Source organism: Anabrus simplex, chromosome 3 (genome assembly GCF_040414725.1).
Source record: "Anabrus simplex isolate iqAnaSimp1 chromosome 3, ASM4041472v1, whole genome shotgun sequence".
Taxonomy (NCBI): domain Eukaryota; kingdom Metazoa; phylum Arthropoda; class Insecta; order Orthoptera; family Tettigoniidae; genus Anabrus; species Anabrus simplex.
The window spans coordinates 69,061,654-69,077,741 of NC_090267.1; positions in this window are offsets into that span (position 1 = coordinate 69,061,654).

Consider the following 16,088-nt stretch of genomic DNA (forward strand, 5'->3'; position numbering starts at 1 on the left):
AGCGACAATACGCGACACTTACGGATTTCGCCTTGCTAAAATAGGAGACAATTCGACGGTGGCGTTCCTAGTGACTTGACCTGCACAAATCGCGCTAAATTCAAATATCAATGGAAATGTATATACGGAAATGGATAAATAAATTACGTCTAGAAAGAAGTGTTATTGAGATATTAACTTCGAAGTTAATAAAGCAATTCTGGATAAATGAATGAAGAATTATTTAAAAGGTTATTATTCACAGACTGAAATTAGACACATAAGATATGAAATGGGCTGCTGTGAAATGGCTTGATCTTTCATTTATGCATTACTTTTTTAGCTTTAGCATTCCTGCCTGAACTTTTACGGTTGGATTTGTCTTTTTTTCTCATTTAAAAAACATTTTATCATCACATTAAGACTTGTCAATAAAAATATCAGCACATTTCTTACACACATGATGCAATGAATTGACAATTAAAATCTGGACAATTTTCCTCTTAACATGAAGCCTACTAACAGAAAGAAAATCTATAAAATCCTGGCTTTAATCTGAGAAGAGGAATAAAAGAAAGAAAAGTATGAAAATGTTGTCGATAGTGATGCTTTGAGGAATATTTATGTACAATTAGAGTAAAAATGTAACATACCCTTGGCTGTATAGTCGAGGATTTTTAAAGTCGCTGGCCTGGAAATGATCTGAACAGATCTTATAATTCTTATATAAGCGTAACGTCCCTTCTTTCTTGTACACCTTATCCAAATCGCTTCTGTGACATTTCAAAACCCACAGATAACACCTACAACAACACATCGGTATTGAAGGTTAACTGCTGCACTATAGAATAAAATATGCGTATTACATTTTATGCCAGTTAAAATATGGGTCGAGCAGGTCAGAAGATTATGAAGTACTATAAAAATCTCTGTCACTGGAAGCTGGAAGAATATATATGCAAACACAATATTACTTACATGTTCTTGTCACGAGGGAACCTGAAGAACGACCGCGCATTTTTCTCTACTTCGTAATTACTGCAGCCAAACACAGCACATACCTTTCCTCTCATGTTGAGAGGAGATATCAAGGAATGACACACACTACTATTTATTTATGTCAACTCACTGAAAACGCATAAATAACACCAAAAACTTCACACAAAAATACTCGTGCTCTTATGAGAGAATCAGAATTGTTCAGGTCTATCCGCTAGAATGAGCTCCAGTAGCTGTCCCTCGACTTCTCGCTCAGTGTCGTGTATTATCTCTACTGTATTTGGCCCTACGCCACTCGTGTACACTCGTCATGGACATGCAGAGTTCATCACACACAGCAGACATGCGACGATGAGTTTCGCGTACTCCAGCATCCTGGTCCACCAGAAAACGAACCACACTTCTCTGCTCTTCTTTGCTCTCCTCCATTTCTACAGCTGGACGAACACACTAGACCAGTCCGCGCACCAACAAAGATATAACCCAACATCTCCGTGCACCTCTGAGCTGTCACTATGCAGTTCTCCTACCATAGCGATGGCAGTATCGATACGTAACAATAGTGTTGCGAGCTTTCGCGCGGAATGTGTGTTAAGGCGGGTGTTCGGTTTTCATTTGTTACCTAGTATACATACAATACAGGAAAACATAAATGTCCAATAATGCTCATTACGGGATCAGATAATGCTTCACCTGTGGCACGAGTAAACGCGAAAATGTGTTTCTATTGCAAGGTGACGCGACATATGGACAATAAATTACTTCAAGAAGACCAAACGCACATTTTAGAGGATAGAACGGTTTATCAAAATTCCAAAAATTCCACAATGACCAATGCCAAGTCTCAAAAGGTTTATGGGGAACGTCTCAAATTTAAGGCGGTCGAGCGTTGTGAGGTGAGTTCCGCGCTGAAACAAGTGTTCATCACACTACAGTAGTTGCTGATTTCAATGAAAATGAAAACCTACAACCTGTTTTGCAGTCATTGACCGGGTCAGGGGTGTAAGGAATGAATCATATATAGGCTATTAGTACGATGGGGTCACCACTCCCAAAGTGATTTATGAATGACTGAGAGATGCTATGAAATGAGAATGGAGAGTGTTGCTGGAATGAAAGATGACAGGGAAAACCGGAGTACCCGGAAAAAAACCTGTCCCGCCTCCGCTTTGTCCAGCACTAATCTCACATGGAGTGACCGGGATTTGAACCACGGTATCCAGCGGTGAGAGGCCGGCGTGATGCCGCCTGAGCCACGCAGGCTCCTTGGTGATTTCAATATCGATGCGTTATACGTTCTAAGCTTCACGAAAATACATTCTCAGTTCATCAAAGCTCCCACGACCCAGTATGGCGGCAAATATAGATTTATCTTTCCGTATTTTGAATACGAGTTTTTGGCTATTAATTTGGATGAAATATATGATTTTACCTCTAAGTCCGTGACTTCATCAATTTTATTACATTTCGCTCTATTTTTAGTTATTTTACAGGAAAATAAGGTGTGCACTTATTATTTTAAATCCATAATCATTTTCCACACAATTATAATTTTTGTAAATCCCAATCAGTTGATATTTTTTTTTAAATGTTAATCTATTATTTCAATATTTCATCTCGTACCATCGGGAATCGATGACCTAGATGCGAGGCCCCTTTAAGCAACAACCATCATCATCATCATCATCACCATCACCATCATTATCAAATATAGATTTAACTTTCAACCATAATAGTCACTCCGATCTCTTGCCATATGGAGGTCCTATGTTACTTCTCAAATTAAAGAACCACTGTACATAAACTTTTGTCTTAAAGATGTGTGCATTTGTTTAGAATTAAGAAATATGTCAAACCCATACCGACCAGATACTTTATTTGGCAATATTTATTTATTTATTTATTTATTTATTAGATACAGCCTATGGAGGGCCATTTTACACTAATAATAATAATAATAATAATAATAATAATAATAATAATAATAATAATAATAATAATAATAATAAATTTAAATAAGTATAAAAACAACAAAGGTATAAACAACAATATTAAGTAACAACAATAGTTAACAATTTTAACAGTAACAATGTAACAACAATGAAACCGGTAACTGGGAAGTGTCGGTTTCAGAAATTAGGAAGAAGAAAGGTCAAGGGTTGGAGGGACGGAAGAAAGTGAAAACCTGGAGAGGACTTCAAAGGAATCTTTTAATTTTTTGTTTGAAGGATGCGAAAGGTGTGAATATGTCGATATCGGGTAGTGAATTACCAAGAGTAGGGAGACGGTGGAAGATAGAGCGTTGTTGTAAGGATAGGCGCGGATGGGACACATGATGGGTGCGCCGGTTGCGTGTAGGGCGGGGAGGAACGTGTATAGGGAAGTACGCTGGAAGAGAATTACATTTGGTGTAGCCATTGATTATTTTATGGAGGTAACATAGATCAGAGAACTGTAAACGGCTTCTCAGGTCAAGTATACCCAGGTAGTTCATAATGTCAGATTTAGTTTTGTTCTTAAAAACAGGATTGCGAGTCTTAACAATGAAAGTGAAAAAGTTAAAAATACTATTTAGTTGAGATATGTTTGTGATAGCAGATGAGGACCAAATAGGGGAACAAAAGTCAATAATGGGGAGAACATACGAGACAAAGTATAATTTTAAGGCGTTAATATCATTAATTTCAGTAAACCTGTAAAGAATGCCTAGAGTACGCATAGCACGGGATTTTATGGAGTGAATGTGAGCAGAGAAGGTTAGTTTACAGTCTATTATAACACCTAGGTCTCTTACCTGAGAAGCCGATTGCAATGTATTTCCGTGGATGGTATATGCAGTGTTCATTCCTTGCTTTAGCAGTGAAAAGGAGATGGTATTGCACTTCTTAAAATTGGGAGAAAGATTCCATTTCTTAAACCAGTCACCACACGAATTGAGAGCAGTCTGTAATTCGTCACAGTCATCAGGCGTAGACACTTCCCTTAGGATTTTCAGGTCGTCGGCGTACAAGAGGAGGGAACACTGACTATTTCGGGTGCAAAAAATTATGTCATCGATATAGAGAACAAAGAGTAGGGGTCCCAGAATACTGCCCTGAGATACTCCTGATAACACAGATAACCATGATGAGGCAGATTCAGGGAGTACCACTCTTTGTTTTCTGCCGGAGAGGAAACTTTTTATCAATGACAAGACGGGGCCGTGGATATTAAATCTGGTAGCGAGCTTATGAAGAAGAAGTGCATGATCCACTGAGTCGAATGCCTTGGCCAGATCTATATAGATTGCATCTAACTGAGATTTATTTTCCATTGCTGAAATGATGTGGTGATTGAGAACAGTGAGGTTAGTGAGGCATGATTTTCCGGGAGTGAATCCGTGTTGTTCTTCAGATATGTACGACTGTGTGAAAAAGAGGAGTCGGCGGTGGATTATTCTTTCGAGGACAGTGGATAGTATTGGAACGATAGATATTGGGCGGTATGATGATATATCATATTTGTTGCCAGATTTGAAAATAGGTGTGATATCAGCTTGTTTCCAGCTGTCGGGGAATGTACCAGTAGCCATACACAGGTTTAAAATTGTAGATAACGGTGCACAGAGAGATGCAGAAGTATTTTTGAGGAATATAGGGCTAATATCATTGGGCCCGGTGGAGCGGTTTGTTGGGAGACTATTGAGAATATTTTGTACTTCGTTAGGGGTCGTTGATATTTGTGACAGTGAGTAACTGCAAACACTATTGATTTGTGGTAGTTCTGTGATAGGTGCAGGAGGGCTAAAGGTAGAGTGAAAGTAGTCATTGAATTTTTGAGACCTTAATTCAGTTGGGACATCATCACTATGTAGTTTAAGATTCAGTGGTATCCGAGGTGACTTTCTGCGTGACGAAATTAGGGTCCAGAACTTTTTAGGGTTGTTTTTAAGGTTTCCAGTTATAGAAGTGATGTGCCGGTTGTAGTCATTTTTAAGAAGCGATTTTGAGATTTTCCTGAGGTGTTTAAAAGTATTATACGTGTGTGAATTGGGGATAGACTTCCAGAGTGACCACGCACGGGTTTTGTTCTTTAGTAGCAATTTAGTTTCGGCACTCAGCCAGGGGGGATATTTGTGTGTTCTGGGTTTGGAGAAAGGTACATGCTGTTTAATGGTGGTAAATATTAAATCCTCAAACAGGGAAACCGCACTGTTGACGTCACGCTCAGCTGATAACCAGCACCAAGGGAGGGATGACAAGTCCTGGTTGACGACTAGCCAGTCCACTTTACTCCAGAGCGGAAATGTTTGCCTCGCAGCGGGTGGGAAGTCTTTATGTTGACAAGCAGGTAGGCTGAGGGTAGCCTCGATTGAGTCATGGTCAGCGCTAAGAATGTTTCTGCCAACAGATACACTATACTGAGAGTCAACTCAAGACCTTAGCGGTCCCTTTGATGTTAGTCAGACTTCTGGTCGGTGAAAAGGCTTCCGCAGCGCCAAATAGTTCCCTAGGTTTGTTACTTGTTCCTGAAGTCAGGAGCTTCCTTCAGTTTGGTTTGATATTCAGGTGAACTGACTTGATGAATTAAAATTTTTGCCCTGTATAAATATGGAAAATATATCACAGGTTGTAGGTTATTCGGGTTCGTTACTAACTCTTATATTTCATACGTAGATGGCTATGAATAGTTATTGTTCTCAGTGGTGTATGTAGCAAAATAATAATAATTTAATATGATACTGATATCTTATTGCACTGTGTACTTAGTAAGTTTGTTCGAGTTCATTCCACTGTTGATAAGTTCGCATAATATGTGGGACGTTGAAGATGGATCCAAGAAAACTGTTGGCAATACTGGCTGCAACAGCGTGTTCACTGTTCAGTATTCACAATGGCTGCCAGCTGTGAGCAAGACGTGTGTGATGCTGAGACGCTTGAGTCCCCTGTGAAATACTTTAAAGCTAACAAAAGTGAAGAAAAATAAAGTAGAAAATCTAAACTAAATTGTTTTAAACGTTTACAGTAGCCTACGAGATTAGAATCCACTGTGGACTGTGGAAGACGTGAAAAAGACCGCGCAGCTGATCGGCGTTTCTGTGTACAGTGTTTACGCCGCTCGCTTGGAATGGAAAATCCAAGTCTCCAGCGAAAGATCGATGTGTCAGCTCAGCACTCGCCGTAAATAAAACAGGAAGGGCCTTAACACGGTATGGGAATAGGATCCTTGGCGTATTCGATGATAATAATAATAATAATAATAATAATAATAATAATAATAATAATAATAATAATAATAATAATAATAATGTGTACTTTACTTTATATTCGCAACCGCCCTCTACCTACAGAAATGTTGTTATGAGAGGATCATGAGTTCGTTTTTACCTTCCGAATGACGAGACTACAATAATTACAACATTCCTGGAAGCATTGTATTTTGCAGTCCCACTCACGGGTGAGTTTTTCAGCTTTTTTAACTGTGAGAAACTGCCACTGACAGTCGTTGCACGAGAGCGGAATCGTATACGTATGTTGTAAGTCCCCATATGCCTCACACAAATCGCATTATAAAATAAAAATAAACCTTGCTTCTCTTGCCTCGGAATTCGTCAGTAATCTGTAGGTTTTACATGGTCAATAAAGCAATAAATAGGTATGGGACGTAATCAAAGTACAGCTATGTGAAAGGAAGTGATTTCGTTTGATGCTTCACTATTTCTGAATGAAGTACTGTACTTGTCAGATGGACGCACGGCGATAATGATAAGCTGGTTGTGGCGGAGATGGAGAACCAAGACGAGACGGGAAGGGGGAACAGGGAACGTGCTCACGTGCGGAAGGATACTTTTCCTAAGCTCTTGACTTGAATTTCAGTATAGCACTAGTTACTGTAGAGAAGAGGAGGTCCAATGTTGCCAGATTTCTGGTGGGTTTTAAGCAGATCTATCACGCAGTACATAATCTACGTCAACATTTGCTACTGCGACCCTGCCACAGCCCCTTTCGAATGTTTTCCTTTGATTACAGGGTCTGTCATATAAACTAAGCCCGTCGAAGCTGCGTTTTTACTCTGCGATCCGTAAGCTGCAATATGGGAGGCGCGCGCATAGTTGTTGAGCTTGCAAGAAGCCTGCATGTGTTCGACCTGGCAAGCACCAGTCCCCAGTCTGAATTTCAGCTGTTAACATGGTGAGATAGTTATCATTGCAACACCGTATTTTTTGTATGAAAAAGTTCTTCATGGTCGTGTGAACAGTCATAACTCTCGGTAATGGCGTGCAGAATATTCTAATGGTGTTTATGAAGTCCCTCATTATAATAGAAAGTTTGGTACGCTGTTAGTTCACGACGAATGACTGAGCCTATTTTTTCGAGACAACAGTAAATGCAGATACGTACCAAGATGACGTTTTGACGCCGTTCTTCCATCAGATAACGGAAGGACAAAAATCGCGTGGGTGGTTTCAACAAGATTCAGCCCCTGCTCATACAGCAAAAGATTATCTTCTTACAATCTCGGAAGTGTTTGCAGACAGAGTGAACAGTGCTGGTCTATTTTCCCCTCGTTCTCCAGATCCAACAGTGTGTGATTTTTATTCGTGGGTAAACTGAAAGAAAACGTGTATCGAACAAATCCTCATGCATTGGAGGAACTGAAAGAAAACATTACGAATGAAATCAGAAACATTACAGTGGCAGAACTCATTCGCGTCAGCCAGAATGTGGTTACTACACCAGTGTCCAAAAGTTACGAGTAAGCAGAGCAACAGAAAATAGACCGCAAATCGCACGACATATACACCTACCCACCTTATCTGTTCACTCTGTACAGGAAAGAAGTGTTCCCTGCTTTGACTAGTGGCGTAACCGCAAGGTAAATACAGCCAGTGCCTGCGCCCCATATTCCTGTTATAGTGTGCGGAGTGTAGCCTCGTGGTGAACGTGACAACATAATGGCACAACGACGCCATTTGGATCCCGTTTTGCCGCCTGGAAGCAGGCCACACAGAGACTGAAGTCGCCGTATCCTTGAATGTACCGCAAAGTGTCATTTCCAGGCTTTGGAGACGATTTCGAGACACAGGAGATGTTAGTTGTAGGCCAGTACCAGGTCGACCAAGGGTAACCACCCCACAGCAGGACCGATATCTGGCCTTAACCACCCGACGAAATCGGAGGTGCACCTGCAAGACAATTGTCGGCGGAGCTTGTAGCTGTCTCAGGGGTTGCCGTTTCCCGGCAAACTGTGTACCGGAGGCACCGAACAGCAGGGCTGTTTGCCCGACATCCAGCGGTGTGCGTCCCGCTCACTCCAGCACAGAGACGGGCCCGTTTACTGTAAAGCCGTCAACATCGAAACTGGACCATGAATGAATGAATGAATGAATGGAGGAATGTGCTCTTCACAGATGAATCCCGCTTCAGTTTGCAGAACGATTCCCGTCGCACATTAATCTGGAGAGAACCGGGTAGCCGATACAACCGCAGGAACATCGTGGAACGGAACCAGCATGGCGGTGGTGGCGTCATGGTGTGGAGCGGCATCATGCTGAATGGCCGTACGGGCCTGCACATCTTCATGGGTGGTCCGAGGAACACTGTTAATGCTCGGAGATACAGGGATGAGGTACTGAGACAACATGTTGGACTATTCAGAAGTGCGGTTGGTCCAGACTTCCTCTTAATGGACGATAATGCCCGACCACACCCCGCTGCTCTGGTGGATGAATTTCTGGCTGAGGAAGATATTCATCGCATGGACTGGCGGCGAGGTCTGCGGATCTGAATCCTATAGAACATGCCTGGGATGCATTGGGGAGGCGAACTGCATCGCGTCAGTCTAAACTAAGGACTCACCAAGAGCTTCGCATTGCCCTTTCGGAGGAATGGGATCGACTGCCATAAGAGTTCTTGGACCATCTGATAGAGAGCATGCCACGTCGCTGCGAAGCATGTGTGGCCGTTAGGGGTAACCATACACCCTATTAACAGCATATTTTGTTGTGGAAGACATTGCCAAGTTTTGTTAGTTGTTGTCAAAGGTGTACCTTGGCTATCAGAACCTTTCTAACACTGTTTTTTTGGACAAGTTGTGTGACATATGGTGTGTGAGTCAGCTTCCGTTTGTTCAGCAATCCGCCTGACATTCCTATCAGGTGGTATGGCCTCGTTTAGTGAATATGCTTAACTTTTGAACACTAGTGTAGATACAATGCCTGTATAACCCGGGAAGGACGACACTTCCAGCATCTTCTATAAAGCAAGATTTCATATAAGACTGTATACATGCTTAAAGCAGAGTGGCCGGACGTGCCGTAAGTTCGGCTGAGGCAGCTGCCATAGCAAAGAGTACAAACACCGTGCGTTCGGTCTTAGTTTATATGAGAGATCCTGTAGTGTTACAATATGAGGTGATGGTTCGTAGTGATGCGGTGGTAAATTTAGCTGTGGGAGAACGGTGTATACCGGGGAGAGTAGGGGTACGGAATAGCCCTCAGAATACCGACCGGGGTGGGCGGCGGGGGTTCGAGGGTCCTTCGTTCTTACACTGGAAAACGTTTGACAAATGAGAACAAAATGGCGAGTTTTGAGGTCCTTTATGTGTGATTTCATTTACAAAACAATATGTGACACTGGTGTATTTTTATTACTCTTGTTAATAACATTTTTTTTCTTTTTTTGTTAGTGGTTTCAACGTCGCAATAACGCATCGAAGGATTTCGGCAGGAGACGTGGCCTTAATTAAGGTACAGCCCCAGCATTTACCTGGTGTGAAAATGGGAAACCACGGAAAACCATCTTCGGGGCTGCCGACGGTGTGTTAGAACCCACCACCTGCCGAATACAAGCTTACAGCCACACGACCCTAGCCTTACGACCAACTCGCTCGGTAAAATTATTTTTGGTATTATGCTTTTTAAAATTGTGATAACCGAAGATCTACATACAATTGATTCTTATAACCGTCAAACAATTCAACTTACAGAACGTAAATGTTACCTTGTTCGAATTATCTCAAATTAGTGTTACTTGCATTCGAATTGGTGTAAAAATACAATATTGAATGAAAATCCACAGCCTGTTTCCAGTCATTCGACCGGGTCAGGAATGGAATGAATGAAGCCCCCATCTAGCGGCGAGGATAGGAATTGTGCCGGCTGCCGAAGCCTGTCGCACTCCTCTGGGGCAATGATTAATGAATGACAGATGGAATGAAGGGATGCTGGAAAGTGTTGCTGGAATGAAATATGACAGAGAAAACCGGAGTACCCGGAGAAAAACCTGTCCCGCCTCCGCTTTGTCCAGCACAAATCTCACAATATTAGTTATTTTAATTTATTCAACTTCTTCGTTACTTGTAAGAACAGTCCTTGGTATAATAATAATAATAATAATAATAATAATAATAATAATAATAATAATAACTGGAAGAGACAATCGATAAAATTCCAGAACATCACGTGATCATCTTAATGGGGGACTTTAATGCCCAGATTGGTAAGGAGCGCAGGTTTAAGAACATAGTCGGAGAATACCCGACCCACAAGAGAACCAATTGTAATGGTGAGAGGCTGATCAATCTGTGTAAAAATCACAACCTTGTTCTTAAATCTACAGCATTCAGACACCTCCCCCGAAGCCAAGACCTGGAGATGTCCCAATCCATTGCTAGGAGAGTACCAGTTAGATGACGTTGTCATCAGTAGAAGGAATAGCAAGGAAATAATGAACGTCAAGGTATTGAGAGGTGCCAATATTGATTCAGACCACTACCTATCTTTGGTCAAAGCAAATTTCATTCCACTCACGAAGTACAGAGGTAACAATTACACCAGGTCCAGAATCCCAAAATTTAATCCAGCCCAGCTGAAAGAGAACAACAACTTTACTAACGTACTAAGCAATAATCAGAATAAAACAGATTGGCCTAACCTACAGAAACCATCCTTGCAACCAGAAGGAGTAAACACCCATGGTGGACACCAACATGTGATAAGGCAATAGAGGAGAGAAGACAGGCATGGGTGAAATGGAACTGCAACAAAAACACGGAAAATCATATAGCCTTCCTAACAGTCAGAAAGAACACGGCCAAGACCATTAGAAATGCTAAGAGGCAATATAAAAACGACATCATAGATCAGGCAGAGAAAGACTTTCAAAGGAACAACACCAGTAACTTGTACAAAACTCTAAAACCTCAGACAAACGCTTACTCAGCCCCTACACTCCACCTTCGAGGACCAGACGGAGAACTGAAAATGAACAATGAAGATTGTACTACAGCCCTTGCAAAATATTTTGATGGCCTCCTCAATGCAGAAGAACCACAGGAAAACCTACAATTTCAACCTAAGAATGTTATTAACCCTGGCTCCCTTCCTCCTACCAAAGAAGAAATCAAACAGATCATCTCTGAACTGAAATCTAACAGAGCACCAGGCGAAGATGGCATCATTGCAGAATTATGGAAACATGCAGATGAAGAGTCAATTGACAGTATCCATAGAATCATAACTGATATCTGCACAACAGAAACACTACCAAGGGATTGGACTTCAGCTATCATCCAACCGCTGCACAAGAAAGGAGACAAGTTAGACCCAAACAATTATAGAGGGGTCTCTTTCCTATCAGTGACGTACAAAATCTTCTCCAAAGCATTGCTTAAAAGAGTGGAGGCACAATTAGATTCCTGCATAGGAGAGTACCAAGCTGGATTTAGGAAGTCAAGATCATGCACAGAGCAGATTATGAACCTCAAAACTATCTTTACCTACAAAAACCTCAGCACCTCACCCTATGTAGCAATTTTCGTTGACTTCCAGTAGGCTTACGACTCGGTAGACGGACAGTCCCTCTTTGAGACGTTGACTGAAATGGGACTGGATAAGAAGACTTTGAATCTTGTGAAGGCTACTCTGACAAACACCATGTCCAAAATCAAATTCAGAGGGGTATTATCAAAAAGCTTCGAGATCAAAACAGGTGTTAGACAGGGAGATGGTTTGTCCCCTATCCTGTTTAACTGTCTGCTGGAGAAGGTCATTCGGGAATGGACGAAAACACTAGCTGACAACTCTGGATTAAAAATCGGCTACAAAAAAGACAAGTTAACAGTTACTTGCTTAGCCTTCGCAGATGACCTCACACTCTTAGCTTCAAGTATGGAAGAAGCTACGTTCCAGCTATCCTCCCTAGAACGCATAGCAGCTAAAGCAGGGCTAAAGATCGCTGTCAATAAAACAGAATTTCTGACAAACATCAGAGAAGCACCCAACTTCATTTCTTTGGGGGACAAAATAATACACAAGGCCAACTCATTCAAATATCTTGGAGAGTGGATAACCCCAAATGTTAATGAGGATCTTGCAATGAAGAGTAGATGCACTAAATTAGAAAGAGCTTATCATCTTTGTAAGAACATATACAAGTCTAAATCCCTCTCCTTAAATCTTAAACTTAGACACTACAACACCGTAGTAAGACCATCTGTACTGTACGCCTCAGAATGCCTAAACATGACCCGGAAAGGATAACTCAGAAAACTAGAACTGAAAGAGCGAAAGATCCTCAGAAGGATTATGGGTCCCATTAAAGAAGGAGATGGCTACAGAATCAGGCACAACAAGGAACTGTACAGTAAAATAGAGAGTATTACAACAGCTATGAGGAAGAGAAGACTAATCTTCTATGGTCATGTAGTCAGGATGGACAGCCAGAGACTCACTTCAAGAATCTTCAGCACTGTATCTAGAGGGAAAGCAACAAATGCCAAATGGACGAATTTAGTACGGAAAGACCTACAATACCTAAACATTGATCACATTGACATTTACAACCTAGATAAATTCAGAAAGTTAGTCAAGACATCTGAGTCTCTCCAGTCACTAACAACTAAATCACTGCGTCCAGGAGTAGGAGTGAAATGGATTCAAGAAAGAAAAGACATCCATAGCGCTAGAATGAAAGAATACTGGGCTAAGAGGAAGAAAAGAGCTCACCAGAGTTAAGAACCACGTGGTCCATCGTAGGCCTAAACGAAGAAGAAGAAGAAGAAGAAGAAAATGAAAGTGTGAATTATATCAGCTCTTATAAAAATGTTAGACAATTACTAAGCTATCTGCTTCAAAAGCGTTGTCATTAACATATCCGTTTTATTCAATTAGTTATTTAAAATAGTATAAATGTTGATTCTATTTCAGTTCTCAAAAGAAAATAGTTAATTATTTATCGTATTTCAAAAGTAATTGTCAATTTATTGAAACTTTAAAACAATATAATAGTAGGTATTTTTGCTCAAAATGTGGCCGTTCCCACGCGTTCCCCTCCATTATACCCCTGGATGGTTGGTCAGTAGTTGTACTTCGACTTAAAACAATCACCACCACCTGCACCACTCAGCAATACTAGAAGCACTTCGGTAGCTTCTGGTTACTATCCACGTTCTGCTAACTGTGGTACCGAAGGAGTAGAAGAAGCTAACTATACCAGGAATGCAATCATAACATCTTATTCTTATGAGAAATGTGTTCCATAAAGAACTAGGTTTTTATAACTCTCGGTAATGAAAGGGTTCCCACGGTCTTCATGACCTTCGTTAGACACGCGAAACTTCTACATTCCACATTTTAAACTGAAGAATGAGAACATGGAGGTAAAAATGTCAAACCCTACTCCTGGGCCTTGGACAGTGTTGAACCCTAGCCAAAGATAGCCACGGGCTCTCATAACCAACAATCTTCTTCCACGCGACGTACAAGTGATTGGTGACAGCCACCGGCAAGGCTGACATTCCTTACATGTTACAAGAGACAAAGACATAAGACACAACTCTCGAAATCGGTACATTCATGGCTCCGGGCTAACGTTCCCTTCTACAGTACATTGGCGTACACTGAGGGCTACCAAGGCTATCAGTGAAGCCTAAACCTCAACTGAGAATGATGGAATTCTAAAACACATTATAAAGTAAGCATCTGACACACTGTTCCATTTACAAAACTTGAAAGCGGTGAGAAAAAACGTCGCACGTATTTCTGAGAGAAAGGCATCGGATAGGAGCGGGGACCAGGGGGATAGGTGTCCTAGGCTTCGGTCCGTCAAATCGCCACTGCTAACTATCAACCATGCGTTACTCATCGTATATGCTTCCTCACCTCGTACTTCTGACTTCATATATACGTAGATAACAGAGTGCTAGTATTTGACTCCCGTTTACTCCCACATCCTTGTAGGAAGACACTGCAGGGCCGCTTTTACAGGAGCAATATAGTTTTATTTTTATTGGTAGATCTGATAAAATGAAATGCAATCTTTCAAGCTTATTCTTTTGTTGGTTGAAATCGAACCCGTGATCATGGGTCGGACACAACCACTGATCTCCTGAGGAAGCTAATTAACCAGTGAACGACGGGTACGACCGCTGTAAAATTCAACATTTGAAAATAATAATAATAATGGTGCATGGCATCTGTATAGGCTTGGTGGTGACCTAATGAGGATAAAACGAACGGCGAAGACGTCACAAACACCCAGTCCCCAAGCCAGGGGAATTAACAGTATGAGGGGGCTGATTCTGAAAATTGAACCAGGGCCATCGGACCAAAGGTAAGCATTCTATCTATTTAGCCACAAAGCCGGACTTTAATTTGCTAAACCTTACACTACTATCTCCACTGATCAGGGGTTAAGTATTGAGAGTAGCAGATGCCAGGGCAGTAGCTTGTGAAGCAGCCTTGACAACACAGCAGGCTTCTCTGTTAGCTATTGGCTACAGCTCAAAACGCTGAAGGCTTGACGTTCACTAAACCAACTATCGAAAAGGGGCAACTTAAGTCTAGCAGCAGCCCACGTCTTGATCCCAGCAAACGCCACTGCTGTTCGATTTTCACAATCCTCCCAATGAATCCTAACATACACCTTCCCTCTCCCTGATCCCCGGTGGACGACTGGTGAGTGGTGGTGGTGGTGGTGGTGGTGGTGATTTTTGTTTGAAGAGGAAGTACAACTAGGTAATCATCCTCTCTGAACAAAGTATGTGGAAATAATAAATTAAAATAAAACAAAATTATTTATTCAACGATGGAATTTGGAAATGAATTACAAAATAAAACAAAAAATATTATATGAAACCGAAAAGGCCACTGACGGATTAACAGGGAACGAAATTTAACATAATTTCCCTGAGTAACAGAACATTTGAAATGCACATATTTATTAATCCACTCTCACACATAAAGCGAATGACGAGATCAGCAGTAGTTCGAGTGTCTCCTGCAGGCGAGGCTCCGTCTTAGGCCAGAGAGATCGCCGCACTCTGAGGATGTCGGCCACAATGAAGTCGACACTACAAGAACACACTGGGGTCTTCCCTCAGTTGAGAATTGTCAACTGAGTAGGAGGTAAGAGTGAGTAGATCTTCCATGACCCATTCTTAGCCTATACAAAACTACAGCCTCTCACCGTGAAGGCCGTAAAGAGGACCCCCACAGTAGTAGGCCACGCGTCTCAACGGATATGTGGGCGGAGCCCAGATATATTTGAGCATTTTAGCCCTTCGGCCTTGTGGGCCTTGAGTGCTGCTTTCGGCAATTTGGGGGTTGGGAGAGAATGGTTTTGAGGGATGGTGGTACCTTTGAAGAAAATCAAACTGGCCAGAATATGACCTGCATCCCGGAGGGTGGGAAAAGTAGGCCAGGGGTCTCTGGTTAGAGAGTCATGGATTTCACAATATTGGGAGAGGGTAGTGTTAATTCATTATGGCTCAGGGTCAGTGAAAGTAGAGTGGGAATATGGTCACCCATCCAGGGGTGACCACTCCCAATGTTGCTTAACTGTCAGAATCGTTGATAATTGGTTAGAGTGGGGAAAGGCGAGTGTATATTAGGGAGGAAAGTTGGCAAGGCGATGATTCTTGGCGGAATTGGTGCTTGGCTGGCGGGTTAGTGTATTAAGAGTTGTCGACTGGGCATGGCGGGTGCTTGAGAGTATGTTAAGAAGTAGATGGAGGAGAGTGGAAGTGTCTAGACTGGGCTGGTAAGAGGGTGGGGTGGGGTGGGGTGGGGTGGGGTGGGGTGGTTTAGGAATGGGGGAGGTAGATGGGAGGAGTTTAGGTGTCTTGAGTGC